Source organism: Pinus tabuliformis, chromosome 7 (genome assembly GCF_031772625.1).
Source record: "Pinus tabuliformis cultivar Carrire ecotype Pingquan chromosome 7, CPIR1, whole genome shotgun sequence".
NCBI classification, from domain to species: Eukaryota; Viridiplantae; Streptophyta; class Pinopsida; order Pinales; family Pinaceae; genus Pinus; species Pinus tabuliformis.
The window spans coordinates 625,867,030-625,883,177 of NC_142293.1; the positions used below are offsets into that span (position 1 = coordinate 625,867,030).

General features: G+C 36.5%; 1 pseudogene across 1 annotated transcript in view; it reads right to left on the reverse strand.

Annotated features, from left to right (window-relative positions):
- LOC149248994 (uncharacterized) overlaps positions 1-9,680 on the reverse strand; it is a 194,160-nt pseudogene extending 184,480 nt beyond the window's left edge. The window contains exon 1 of the transcript XR_016266718.1: positions 9,446-9,680. The product of XR_016266718.1 is annotated as an uncharacterized LOC149248994 (transcript). The remainder of the gene's footprint in view (positions 1-9,445) is intronic.
- Between the last annotated feature and the right edge of the window lie 6,468 nt (positions 9,681-16,148).

Genomic DNA, 16,148 nt, shown 5'->3' on the forward strand with positions numbered 1-16,148 from the left:
ATAAAGAGGAGTCTTCTCTCTATTCATTTGTAAATAAAGATTGGAATAGAAATTGAGAAGTGATAGAAGATTGAGAGTAGGAGTCTGGAATTAAAGGTTGACGTGCTATAATGTATATCAAACCCTTGAAGACTTAATGAAGAAGTAAGGTATTGCTCTATTTTGTTGTATGGTCTTGTTATGCTTGTTAAAAAGTTGTAGAAAACTACCTTATTATCATGCTAATGTGTAGGCCTGTTCATTTAGGAGTAAATCAATGTGAGGAACCTATCCCTCTTAATTTATTTGTTGCTTTGTTTTTGCATTATTTTCCTTCAATTATGAAATCTAGATGTTATATTGGAATCACAATTCAGCCATCAAACCACACATCTTCATAATTGCTTGATGAGTGGCAAATTTAGCTCTCCAAGACTAAGTTTCCATACCCATATTTTTGCAAACACTTAACGTAAAATATATCAAATCTAACTCTTTTTACCTTGAGTACTATTGTAGCAAAATCTAGCAGGCCTAGTGCAAGGCCCCATTAGGCATAACCAAACCTTAGGGCGAAAAGAGATCGGTTACCACTATCACCTTAACAACCTTTCTATTGCTATTTAGTGGTAGTTTACCACGACGGAGGCTTTCTTAAAATATTACCTAAAGGAAATTCAATGAGAATGACTCAAGGTGATTGAATGGCGTTTAAAGATTGGGATATAGTACCCATGGAGCCTAGAAGGCCTATGTAATCTTTGCCAAAACTCAGGTACTCTATTCTTAGACCAATTATATGGTTGTTATAAGTTAGGGTTTTGAAGAATTTCAATGATAACGCAAATGATGCCATATAACAACAAAAAGAAAAGTTGTTTTAATGATTGATCAATAAATGGGCAAGACCTTCAAATAGATATCTAGGATCTAGGGTTTATAATGTATTTTTATGGCTGAAACTATGCATAAACAGCAAAAGGATGATGACATCAGCCATAAAGGAGGGTAATGCTAGATTTTGGCTTTATATAATTATTAAATGCATTTCCTTCTTTAAGAACAATAATACATCAAACACAAATTACTTTTTAACAGTATTTCACATAAAACCCTAGCGCAAGTTAGTTTTGGAAATTGACATGCAAAGAATCTCAGTTCTAAATTGAGACTAGACGAGTTACAAGAGTCAATTTGACTCAGTTAACTTATCAATCACTAATTTGACTTCCAAAAATAAAACTTGCTAGATTTGCTTATAAGAAGGATGAAGACACAGAATTGATTCATTGTTTTGTGAGCACGAGTTGGCGAGACAAGACAATAGAGAGCATAAGTTTTGTGTGTGAGCTAGCAAAGCTAGGAAGAGCAGCGCTGGCGAAGAAAATTCTTGCTGGTATGTGCTAGGAAATAAGAGGAATTTCCAGGGCCAGCGCAAGGATTTAATAGCTAAGGACAAGGTTGTTGCAAGTAGGTATCAGCTTAGTGTCAGCAGAGAGAACAGCCTTGTTCCCTAAGTGAAACAATTTGCCTTGTAATTAATTCTATTTGCTCAAATTTGTCAATAAAATTTCTACAACTAGCAAAGTGTTTTCCCAATTAGGTTCCCTAGAAAAATATTGTGTTTTTGCTATCATGTGACTATGTTTATTTCTATTCTGATTTCGCTGCAAATTTTGTGTCTTGGGTTACAAGTTAGTTTCAGATTTGTTCATTCAAGCAATATCAGAATTTTCGTGGATTTTCTACAGGGTATGACTACGGCATCCACTTTTAAAGCCTAACAATTTCCTCGTGAGGTGAGATTTTAAATTTAAGAGATGCACACTCAGAGCTCTCTTAAAGAATTCCAGGAAAACAATTTCACATATCGTAAAGGAGCAAGACTTCAAGATAAATTTAGCAATTTATATCATGGCACAATTAGAAACCCTACTACACATATACAACATGCAAAATATAGAGAATATGTGGTAAACATACAAAATTCTCCATAATAATTACTTTAATCAATCCTAGGAAACCATCTCCAAGAGAAATTTGCACCATAAAAGATCACATTTTGGCCCTGTTACCCACCAAAAAGTGAGTGACTCGTAGGAGAAAACATTTATCCTCCTTGAACAACTAGCCAGCTAGCAACCATATATGATCAACACATGACACAATGCCAGGATCGCCCACTTCTCAATCTGGCCATATTTCTCTCTCCAATCTAGCATTCCTTCTTGAAGGAATGTGTGTCATCCATCAATAGGTACTTTAACCATTTTGTAATCATGTGCTTTCACGTAATGTTTCGAACCTACTAATATAGATCGTGGGTGATATGGATGATTGCCAATCTTGACTGTATTCTTGTTCCCTCTCTTCACTTGGGAGCTTAGCCTTTGACTCTAGTCCAATGGGAACTACTTTGAGTCCTTAGGGTTCTAAGAAGGACATTACTAGCAAGACTTTGATTGAAATAACGTGTCCATGATATCCTATACTTACCACTTTGCATCTTTCTCATTATTCTATCTCCACTCTTCGAGTTGGTCCTTGATCATGGGGATTGGCACCCTCTCATCCTCATCCTTGAGACTGGGCCGAAAAACTTTACCCTAGAGGTTGATGCAGCTAAAAGAAAAGTAAAAGCATAAGAACACCACAATGAAAGAAATAGATAAAATGCAAAAGATGGTTGGGACATTTGATTAGTGCATGTGTAAAACTTAGCATGAGATCTACCCCCTTCGTTACCCATCATTCGATTCCTCAAGCGCATGATGCTCCATCTATAAAAGGAAACTTTGTATTGTCCCAACCCTAATGAGTGATAAATTGATTCACCATTAAGGGGTATTAATCATTAAAGAGTATTAAATGCTAAATCTCAAAAGGCAAGCTTGGGTTCTGTTACCTCTCAAACTAGCAGGGGTCCTAGGAGAGGATCTATAAAGAAACTACTAGGTCAAGGGGCAACAATGGAGCGTTAGCCCACTATCACCTCAGCGAACGCTCCCTGCTCTCACGGACTTTCACCAATGGGAGGAGACCCAGTATAGGAGGAATCACAATTAAGAATATGTCAATGAAAGGATAGAAGGTGATTCCCAAGGCGTATTCACAAGAGAGACTAAAATGTATGGCTTTATTGCTTGAAAAGCAAGGTGATAGGGTCTCTAGGAAGGGCTAAGAGGTTTTTTTAGGTTAGGGTTTTGAGAATATGTCTTATCATGGAGGCCCCTAGACTCAAAAATCCTTATGATTACTTGACTTTTAAGTGATATTTGTGAAATTGGAGTCAACAAGTTGTGGAACCACAAAAGTCTAAGTGGACCCAAAACTAGGTCAAGGATATGGAGTTGACCAACCAAGGGCGTGCTTGACCTAATTAGGGAAGAGAAGAGGATCAAAGAAAGAATCTTCTTTTGATGATTGAATGCAATGATCCAAATGAGGACTCTCACCCAAATCAACCTAGGGCGAGAATTGGTCTTATGGCTAGGGCTTGCTATATCTCGAGATTCCACTATCGGATTTGCTTCATATTTGGACGACCTCTTGATAAAACTACAACGCATTAGTGGACCAATTTTCAAGGTGTTTGGATGGCTACAAAGAAATTCGTTTGATGCCCTAGGTGACCTAATAGGGTTAGGCCTAGAATTTGGAAAAGTGAATAAAACAAAGGAAAATTTAACCACCAAAGGGATACAAGGATCAATGCCTTATTGCTTGGGCTTAATGGAGTCAAGATACACAGATCGAGAATTTTCATGAGCCAAAGAGCCCTAATTGATCTTTGCTAGCCTCTCCAAGGGAAGGAACTAGGTCAATAGGGATTTATACTTTAAATTTGCAAAAGAGACAAGGTTTCGAGGTCTTCAACCTGAGAGGTGCTTCTAGGAACATTCACCCAATCCCTCAAAAAGCAACACAAGCAATAAATCACTTATTCAAGGTCTCCAAAAGAATTTCACATTACTTTAACCCACACAAGAATAATGATAAAATAACATGCAACAACAAGTAATATAACAAGAATAGCATCAAAAATTTGACTTACATGAGAGAGAGTATGTCCATTTATCAATTTCGCTTTAGAAAGAAGCTCCAAAGACAATAGCGAAAATCCAAACATCATAGTGCATCAAGAAAGCTCCAATAGTTATCCCAACAAAAAGTGTGAAAATCTCTCAAGAGATACTAATCCAATCCAAGTGATCATGATCAAAATGAATCACCTCACTTCTATTTATACAAGTTCAAAGGGGTTCAATTTGTCTAATAAGCCTAATAATGCCCGTAATAATAAAATAATGTATAATAATGACATGACTTGGTGACAAGCCCACCAAGATAGCTCAAAAATACAATGAATATAGTCTCTCAAGAGGGAAAAATGATGAACATGATGAGTCGTTGGGCCATTGAAGAGGCCTAATGGAGTCCAAATGTGCCAAGATGAGAAAAGAGGGTCCAAAACATAGTGGACAAGGGAGTGGCCCCTTGTTTTCCTAGTGTGTCTCATGTGGTGCTCCCAAGTGGGTGTGGGGGCACAATGACATCCTCATGGGTCTCCAAATGAATAGATAATGCCTATAAACCATATGTGAGGACTAGGATGATGATATAAGCCCTTACACATCATCTTATGGACCCTAGATCATCTGCCAAATGTGTGGTGCAAGTGTGGAGACGGTTGGGCATGGTGAACCAGGTGCATCATCCTCACCCAAAAGATGGATCACGAGCAATCTCTGAAGGGCACTAGGAATCCATTGAGTACTATCTACTATGATGGAGACTCACTCTACAAGTGCCAATGTGGCCCTCTAGAGGGCTAGGACCCCGTATAAGGAGACCAAACCCCAAATGGAGACCCATCTGCAATCTTACATAAGATCCAATGCGTCCCCTTGCCTTCCAGTACAACAAATCATTAGGGTAATCAAGTAAAAGAGCTTACAAATCATGGAAAACAAGTGGGCAATTCATAATGGCATGCCCTTCCATAGTGGGATTTGGCATGTGTAGGTGTCTCCAAGCTCAAAAGGAAGTTAACCAAGGACCCTATTAGGTGGTTTCTTCTTCTAAAGCGAGTAAAATGTCCATGGTGCACCCTTTAAATGGTAGGTGGCATGTGATATAGTGATGGAATTGAATGGGGCATGAAGGGGAAGCCCTAGGCCACATCCCATGGTACAAGGGAAGCCCACACTTGGGTATATGAGTGTAGGAGGGAGCAATCGTGGTACATGAGTTACCCCGACCTTTATTTTTCCACCCTTCTTCATTTGCCTTTCGCCTTTTATTGATTTTTCTTTTATTAATTGCTTGGGGCTCAAGGGAATGAGAGCATGATGTGTAATATGTAACAATGGATACCCCCTTAAGGTGGGGCGATTCATTGCCCACTAGGGGTTGGAGCAATCACAGGTTCCTTAATGATGGAGGGGGCTCATCTAAAGCCCATAGGAACCAGGGTGATGGCCATGGATAAGGGGTAGAGCTCATGTTTGAATTTTGCCCACATGCTAAATTTGTATGTCCTGACCATCTTTTGCATTGTGGTATATTTCTTGTTGAGAGTGGTCAAATTATGCTTTTTCTTTTGTTTTTAACTGCATCAACCTCCAAGGATCGTTCCAAGCCCGACCCAAGGTGTGGACAAGGGGAGGGGAAGGTTAACCCTATATGGACCCAGTGGACACATGTGGACCCGGATGGGAAAAGAGATGAATAGGGCTAAAATGAGTGGAAGGGGGTGATGTATGTGGTGTCGGGAAGTGGGACCGCGCAACCAAAGTCGAGATTTTCCAAATTGTGCCAACCCTAAAGCTAGTGGCCAGTAAAGGAGATCCCATGGGACTAGGATATAAGGCTAACCACGGAATTGGGCAATGGAGACAAGAGTACAGAGTACAAACCTAGCCCACTCTTTTTGTCGAATCCCGCCACCAATCCATGCCCAAAAGTGTCCATGACAAGTAAGTAAAATTACTCAACTACACCAACGAAAAGCTAGCATACCTTCGGGGTCGGGAGGCCCACCTTCAAACATACAATCATAACAAGTGGGCGAGGGACCACATGGTTGGCTCAAGTGGCGAAGATAATGGCACATTGAGCTATCTAGTGTCTACAAGGGGCTATTGGTTGCCCGCTGAGGACCATCTAGGAGAAAAATATTCTCTTGTAAATTCTCTTATATACACTACCCACATGTGGTGGGTAACAAGCTCCTAAGCTATTCACCCAAATCAAAGCATATCATAAAGAAGTAAAAGGCACACCAGAGGGGTGGAAAAAACAAGCCGAGGAAAGGGGTAACTCATGCCTCCACAATTTCTCCCTCCTTACATCTATACACTCAAGATGTTGGACCACCATTAACTAGTCACTTGGCTATTGCACCCTACCTTGAAGTCATTCCCACTTCATTGCCACAATCTTCACACACACCTATGGATTGATGGGCTAACTTAGGACCTGTCACTTACCCTTGGGAGCTACAAACACCTAATAGGGTTATCCATCTAACCATCCCTAACATAAGGAGGTAACTTGTTTACAAGACTCAATCTAGTTAGATATTTGAAGGTGATCTTTGTGTGAAGTGTTATTGCGCCCCCAGCATTAAGTATGGTCCACAATGATGCATCCATGGTTATTGTACCTTATGATTGTTGATTTTCACTTGATCTTGAGAGGGTTTTGTCAGGGGATTCTCATCACATCAGCAGAGGTCTCTTGAGATGATTTCTCTACTTTCTCAACAGCATAGCATAGGTCGTTTTACCCATTGCAGAGAGAGTATGACCTTGTTGATGCAATGTTGCCTATTTAGAGCAAAGTGTTGGGTTACTTCTATAGGCCATACTTAGACAAAAAAGAGTTCTGGAACAACAAAAAAAATCCCTCTATTGCCTATGCTAGAACAATTGTGGGTGGGGAACTAAATTTCACATTGGGGACTTTAGAAATTTTGGGGCTACTTGGTTCTCCCGCACCCCCTCTCCGATTTTTTTCATTGAAAATTTCAATGATGTTGGGCTTACTGACATGAAAGGCTGACTGGCTAAATGGCTAAATGTCAGGGGAAGAAGAAGATTGGAAGAACATATGGAAATAATCAAACCAGCTTTTCCAGCAACAGTGTTTGTTTCACTCTTCAAGAAAGTATTTTGTGCTCTTGCAAGTAATGTGATGTTGGTGTTGTTCCAAACTCTGATTGATTAGCATCTTGCCACAATTTCTTTATGAGTCTTACGCTAACCAGTACATTCTCCCGAACATTTTGGAAGTGTTATCTATATGTGAGGAGTACATTTTCAAGTTACCTTGACAATTTGCAAATGTACTTTTACATGAGGTCAAGCATGGGGAAAGGCCTGAAAGAAGATCCAACTTCTAACTCAATTAATTTGTTTCATATTGAACTAAGTTTCTTTAATTTTATCCTAATTGTTTTTGTTCATTTAAGCAGTTAAGCATTAAAAGATATGAGCCTAGGTTTGGATGAATTGAGAGCTTATCTTTGCAGTTGCTCCTATATTTTCCATATTCATTTAACCATTCACAAACAATTGGGTCATATTAACAGTTAAAGGAGTTGGGGAGCAGATTTCTAGCCTTACTAGAAACATGTCAATGGGTGCATTTAGGGAACTGCAGGTCAGGCTTCTAAGATCAGGATATTTTATTCAATGCGAAAGACAGATTCTATGACTGACGATCCAGCAATCCTTAACAAATAAGAGGACAAAACATTTCTACATTGAGATCTCGAGGATGGATGAAGGTTTGACAGAAACAGGTGACTAGGGTCTACTTTAAATATCAAGTTGAATCTTAAAGTTTGTAATGTGTGAAAGAGAACGTCCTCTTGTTACAAAACTGATATACCTACCAAACTAGATAAAACTTCTGGATACCAATAAAGCAAAATGATGAATTACGGAACACATGATATAGATGGGACAGAAGAATGGATAAACAAAATAACATGTCTAAAATGACGCACAGGATAAATGAAAAACAAGACGTTGCATAATGCACATTATATACATTGCTTCAACCTATCACAGGGGATTAAGAAAATTTGATATGTATTGTATTATAGGAAATGAAAACCAAATAATTTCTGATACATGAGCCCTTACGACAAAAATAAGACTAATCAAACTCAATACCAGCATTATATATGTCTGCAGAGAGAGGATGCACGAATCAATGCAAGTTATTGTAAATAGAAATGTTCTCGCCATACAAAGAAGTTGAGGATGAATACGTTTAGCACCGACAGGTTTTTCTGTATTATGAAGAACAAAATGCTGATACACGATATAGTAGAAATGTCTCTAAAATATCCACAGCGATATGCTAGAAATCTGTAATTTAGCAGGATGCACAGTTAAATCTGAAAAATAACAACTGCATTTCTTCTTGATTAGAAGATGACTTAAAATAACTCTGTTTGATTATAAGAGAAATTAAATTGACTCTCCTCAGTATTTACAATTAATGGTTGCCAACGGTTCAATTTGCATGAGGAACCGTCAAATCATATCCCAATTCTGCTAGCATGTCTGAAGGCAGGGGGGGGCCATAAATCGCACGATCTATAAACCTTACTCAAAAAGCACTTTGTAAGAAATTATTTCAAGCCTTGCAGATATAACATTTTCTTATACCAACATAGCACATGGCTTATGACTTCAGAATGAACACCCAACGGAACTCAGATTTAACAAAGGAGAAAGGTAGCATCATTTGAGCTCGTTTCATAGTTAAAGGTCTAACTAGGGTTTTCCTTGGTCTCTCAAACGATTAGTTATGGATATTGTTGCTGATGGGGTAGGAGCCTATCTGTTATGGTATGATTAAATCTAATCAAGAAAAAGAACAGCGTTCATACTGGATTCTTTGGGATTAATGCAGATGCGTATTACACAAACTTAACTGCACCGACAGAAGCGAGGTTCATTCTACAGGGCAAGGGTACAGGGGAAGTAGGGGTAAAGGATAATCGATGAAGCAAGATTCATTCTACAGGTCGGAGTAGAGGATAATCAATGAACCAAGGTTCATTCTACACCGCAGGTAGCGGTAGAGGGCTGATTCTTCGAACTTTCATGTGAGGTGTGCATTCTTGCGTTTGAATGCTAATACATTGAATTTAGACAGTACATCAAATGAATTAAATATAAACACTAGCACAGACGCAAATAGGCCAGGAGCAAATGCTGATCTCAAGGTTGTGAAGCTAGAGAATGCATATCTGAATTTTACAGGATCGCTCAAGTGGTGTCGACGCATCAAGTATGGGAACTCAAAATTATGAAACCTCGAACTGGACAACCTCTAAGCGCATATCAAACCCGAGGTAAATTGGGTCTGTGTTACTATTTAATATTGTGTGCTAACTTAAACAATGCAAGGAGAAGGAGAAGGAGAGGAATGGGTTACAACCCACCTATCCCAGTTGATATCAGTCTGCGAGAGTCCCAATTCAGCTGCAGCCTCGTGTTCAGTAGCCATTCTGTGCTCCTCTCTTTTTTTCTTGCTTCGCCTTTTTGGTATCTTCTACTGCTGACAGACCGGTACAGACCGCCTTTTTAGTATCTTCTGCTGCTGACAGACCGGTACAGACGAGAACTGGTAGGAAGGGAAGAGGGAAGATTCTAGAAATGAAAAATAAGCATTCGAACGGCATGTACGAGTCTATGGTCATGGTCTCCTCTTCAAAAATTGATGGTCATAGTCTCCTCTTTCCATTTTAAACGCGTAAATAAGCTCTGGGAAGGCTCCCCGCGCTGACACTTTTACCACGAGAAATTCAAGAAAAGCAGCTCACCGAAGATCGATGTTACGTGTCACAAGAACGGGATCTCGTGAAGAAAGTAATGGGGTTAACTTATTTTTTAGTTTTGCACTCTGCACTTTGCATCCGTGGCTCTGCCAATTTTGGCCACTTGCCACGTCTCACCCCTTCACAAATCGGCCAAGCTCTGCAAAGCACTGGACAACGTTTACTGTCGTTTACATGGGTTTTTAACAGTTTGCTGTTTATGCACGTCGGCACGATCATGCTCGTCTGCATCCACAAGGAGCTGGCATTATTATGGTTGAGTTTTGTCGGTAAAGGTTAAGTACAATAAGTTAACGATAGAATAAGTCAATATGCTTAAGGTTAAGGTTAAAGATAGTGGGGTAGATTGTTTTTTCATGTTCATTTTTTTTTTGAAACTTCACAATAAATGCTTTTAGCGTTTTGACAAATTTTTAGTTAAATAGATTATTCCAAGAGTTAGCTTATGGGACAGATTGATTTTTTATTTGTTTGATGTATTTAGTGCTTTTTTAGTGAAGCTTCACAATAAATGCTCCCAGTGTCTCAACAAACCCCTCACTAAATAGATTATCCAAAGAGCTCACTGCTAGCATATCTGTGTAACTTTCCCTATTGCCTTTAAAGGCCTCACATTCTAAAATGAAAAGCTTTTATGTTACCACTTTTCCGAAAGAACAAAAAATGCATACTCTTTCCTCCCACACTTCTTTTGGCATTTTCCAGCGCCCTGTTTCACAATGGAGTTGATGAGAATTAGTCCTTAACTAAGCAATAAGAATTTTGGCTCTGCAAGAGATATTGGCCTCTATGTATGCTTTTGGTTGATGACTATGAGTGGGATTAAACACTTCAATATAGTACTTTTCATTTCTTCTTAGCTCCTTATCACAAGTACGCTTGTGGAACTTATCCATAACAAAAGCTTTTATCTCTTTGTTGTTTATGAGACACGTGTTCAAGCAAATACCTCATTTACTAAACTATTTGTTATTTTGCTGCATCCAAGTTTTTTTTTGTTGTTGCACAATCTGCCATTAAAGACAACCTTAGGCCATCTACCATCTTCCATTTGCTCAATTTTTTTTAAATACCTTATGACTCGCACCATAGCAGTTGCTTCAATAGGAGCAACGCCTATTTCACTTAACAAGATAGCATAAGGAACTGCACTTTCAATCTTGAATTTGTTTGTAATCAAACACTTTTGTATTTTCTCAATTTGTTTCCACTGCATGTCGAATGTACTGCTAGCCCATAGTTCACAACCATAGAGAATCATCGGAATCACTAGAAGCCCAAAAAGAGTCTGAGTGGTTTTCCAGTCTCATAACTCTGCCTCTCTACACCTATTTGAAAAACATAAAATGTTTTCCACCCCCCAAAGTTATTTTCTTTCTACAACCATCCCACCTTAGATTTTTGTTGAAGTCAATTTTGAGGTATTTGTAATCCGCAACTTCTTCCAGAATGTTGCCTTCAAAGTAGAACATATGTTGGTTACGTTTTCTTTTTTAGATAAAAACACTACTTTCGTTTTGTTGATATTGGCTTGCATCCCCACACTTCGACAAAAATGCTCAAGGGATAATAAGTGCTCTTGCAAACCAAGAGTCGATTTAGCAATCAGAATAAGGTCATCTGCATACAAAAGAAGCCTTAATGAGTAAGTTTATGATTTGTCTATTGTTTTTTCATCTTGTTACATATTATTTTTATGTAATAGACAAAATAGAAAATAATAAATTAATTATTAACTGGTTGTAAGTGTTTAATAATTTATTATTCTTATTGCATGTGTTTAATATTTATCAATGGTGTAGTCTAACTTATAAATGAGATGAGGAGACATAATAAAATCTCCTCACAATGAAACATAATAATAGTCTAACTCAACATTTTTCCGAAACTTTGGTTAAAATTGCAAAAGAACAACAAAATAATACACAATCAATGCAATTTGACCACAAGGCAAATGCTATAGTCCCTCACGAATATTATTATGTTTCATTGTGAGGAGATTTTACTGCACGAAGGAGCAATTGCGGAGACCTTTGATTTTAGAACAATGAATCTTTGCAGAGGTCGGGGTAGTTGCGAGAGAACATAATGATTAAAATTGTTAATTTTCATTGTGCATGGAGGTGCATATGGAAATTATTGTTAACCTATTAATGTTAATATGTGATATTTTTGCGCAAAATGCATTTGTTGTGAAATGTGGTACATATGCATTTGTGTTATATTAGAAACATATGTGTTCTCTATTAGTAATAAAAAAAAACTGGAAAATGAGTTATGTGCGACAGAACAGGGGGTTTCGTGAGTGCTCTGACTGTGTTATTGCTTTGAACAGGGTATGTGCGGGACATTTCATTGTGTGGAGTTGGTGGGATTGCAATACAATTCCTTGTTCTAATGTTCAAAAATTCAAAGAATGATTGACATGAAGTTATTCTAAACTTATTTGCTTTATTAACTCCCCTAGGAAAAAAACGAAAGAAAACTAAGATCTATGTAAATTTCTACATATGCTCGATATCAGAAGCAACGTGAGCTTCATTAACTTGGCTTAATGTGAAAAGGGGGGAATGTTGGTTGTTTTCTAGATTTATGATATATTGCAAAATACATTTTCGATTTTCAATTAAGCCTAAACGACATCTCCAATCTATGTTTGTGTGCGAGAGAATTGTGCGAGAGGAGAAGTGAATGCGGAAGTACGGAATTTTGTCATAGAAATATTGTGTTAGTTATTTCATATACTCATTGTTTCGCATAAATCATAAATAAAATGGTTTAAGTTTTATGAGGCTTTTGTGACATATTTTTAATAATAATAATAATAACAACAACAAGAAATAACTTGCTCTTTAGCCTATGAATCTTAAATCAAATTTCTAAGTTTTATAAAGTTGTTGTGGCCTAATTTTAACACGTAACGTGTCGGTAATTGTGTTGGCCAGGTGTTGATCATGCATTCTTTTTTGGTGGATGCATGTTTGTTATGAATGATTTGCTCTTGTTATTGGAATCAATACTCATGTTTTGAGAATTGTGTGTTTTTCTTGTTAACGTAAGAATTGTACACAATATTTGTTTCTGAAAACATATACATATTTTACTATATTTGTATCAAGTACATTATGGCTCATTTGTTTTGTGACTCTATACCTCGTTCATATACAAGAGTTTTAGGCGAATCGGTTATATCTATATCGTTTTACTTGTTTTCTTGTACATTGTTTATGTTGTGCTTGTCGTTGAGCAATAGTTCATAGTGAAATTAAAATACTCTTTCTGTTTTTTAAACATAATTGCTAAAGCAACAATGAACAAGCATGTTTGAAGCGTGATTGTTAAAGCATTGATGGAGAAGCATTTGTTTATAGAAAGCAATGGTCCATATGCAATACTAAGGCATCATAATCTATTTCGTTTGAACAATTTTGCATATGAGGTGGGAGATTGCCTATTCAATAGTATGCGAATTTTGTTGCATTTTAGATACACGTCAACATAATTGCATGAAGGAACAATAGAACATTTCAGGAATTGTTTACATGAAGGGAAGATCAAATCCATATTATCTTATGAACGTGAATTGAATATAGATGCATTAATACATATGCATGGTGTAGATAGCTCAGATGTTTACTTGGAAAGGATGACAAAATCAACTTCATATACTATCTTTGCAAAGGAAAAAAGACTTTGGGAGACATTATTTGTATGCATTTGTTATCGAATTGGGTAAAAACTCCCATAAGATGTTGGTAAAAGACAACAATGAAAAACTATCTGCATTTGATTTAGATTTGTGTGAAGAAAGCTATGACATATTGTTCCATAACGAGAATTCAATTGTCGGACATTTCGAACCACATGTCTACAAGAAAAAACGTTCGATAGGACCTGATCATGAACCTATAATAAATATAACAACATATGAAGAAACATAACATGGATGGATGCAGATAGATAAAAGCATGGGCAGTTATACAATTAAGAGAATTTTCAGATTCAAGAGTATTTATAGTGAAAGTTGTTTTGAAACAATATGTCAATTGATGGAGAATGGGTATGATTTTTCTTGTTTACGACGCATAATTGCATAGACTTTTTGCAACACAATAATGCATAATGATTCATTTGCATTAAACTGTATAGAAAAATACATGGACGAAAATGAAATTAAGTGATTTCCTAGAATAAAAAATTGGCAAGGATACATTATAAAAATAACATTTCCATATGAAAAGGGGAAGATAGATGGTCGTATTTTTGTGTATAACCAGATATGATATATTTTCAATATAACTATATGCATATGGTCTGCTAACAATATAGCTATTGTGTTTGTTCTTGCATTCCAGGAAGACAAATTGATATTCCATATATGAAATTTGGTATGGCTGCAAGTCATTTACATCATGAACCTCTCAAAGAAATTTTACAACATAACAACATTCCATGTACTATTGAAACAATTAATGAAAAAGAAATTTATAGAAAAAAATCAATAAAAACATAGTGGAATTAATGCATCTGACTTCGAAAACATAAACGTGAATGAAAATCACATAGAAATTTATACAAAATTTGTCAATGCAAACAAAAAATTGTGACTATCAATGCATAGAATCAAAAAACATTAAGAAACAAGGATGTTTTTGAAACAAATGTTCTTAAAAAACTATGCAAACCATTAGATTCTAGCTCTAAGAACATGAACATTGATTAAAATATTATGGAACTTAATACAAAGTCTCTCAATGGAAGTAAAAGACCACATTCTTCGTTTCGTGAACTCAAAAAATACATGAGAAACAAAAATGTCATCAAAACAAGACGGATTACTAGAGGATCAAAACGACAAAAGTCAATACAAGATAGTGTATTTGCTAATGAACAAAAAGTATCATCACAAATATTCGATTACACAATGGAGACATTAGCTAAACAACAATATTTTAAGAAAATATAAGATGTTCTTGTTCATGTCTGTGCAATTTGCAATCAAACTTGGTTCAAAAGAGATATCATAGAAAAACAAATAAGCGACGTTTTGAAAATTAAATGCATATGCAAAAAATGCAGAAAGGCACTAGATAATGACAAAGTTATCAAATTTGCAGTTCCAGAGCAAATTAGCCATAATAGACAAATTTCTATAGTAAAATAACTTTATGAATTGGAGGAACAATTGATATCATTACGATTATCGCTTTTAAAAATACAAGAACTTGGACAACATTTTAGAAAACCACAATTGGCATTGACTAATGTGGACTAATCAATGTACCTGTTGACATATCTCGAATTCAAATTGCACTCTCTCGTGACATACATGAATCTAGTATTGTGGTTGTCGCAATTAAGATATGTTTAGTGCTTAAAAGCATATTTGGTGTTGGGTGAATACATGTTCATAAAGTCATGAGGGCATTGTGACGATTGTGTAAAACCCTACTATATAGACTAGAGAATGTCAGAATAAACAAAAAATGGAAACAAGTATTTGATCAAAACAACAATGCATATGCATGTGAGACAGATGCATATACAAAAAGCAATGATGATAATGATTATTGTGATGAAGAGTCAATGATAAAGAAAATGTTACATGGATTTAGCTATTCGTATAATATGTATGATCTCAGCAATAATCAAATAAACATTGTTTTGAGTGAAGGTTATAAGCCTTTGGGCATATTCAGAGATAAGTATTCGGAAGAGATGAACTTTCCCACATTGTTTTATGGAAAAAAAAATGAATAGACAGTGTTACAAGAAACTTTATATCTCATGATATTGCGTGGATATTTCTAAGTGAGAAGTTTTGCATCAAGATCATGATTTTGTGTATCATACAAGAATTTGTTTTATAAAACAATGTGAATTATCCTCAATAATAGCTAAAGACGTTAAAACAAAGGCTAATTTGAAATGCATTCTTGCATCAAACATTTCCTATATGGATCTTAGGCGAATACGGACATTGTCAAACTATTTTTCGCATTTGCACAAGAACTTATATGTAATGGTCCCACAAATAGGTCCACCCACTTTCTTTGTTTCGTTTAGCAACATTGAACACATTGTTGATTTGGGGTAGCATCAGATGTGCTCTAAGCCTCAAATTTTGCAAGGAGGCTTGGGCACATGTATTCCAAAGAACCCAGAAAGTGTTTTGGGAAATTCCACCCAGAAGTGATTTTATTAAAATAATTAATATTTTTAATGGGGTTCCTAAGTCTAAACTTAGGAAAATTAAAATATTAATGGGTATTAATATAATCATGGGTGAAACTTCTAGAAAAAGACA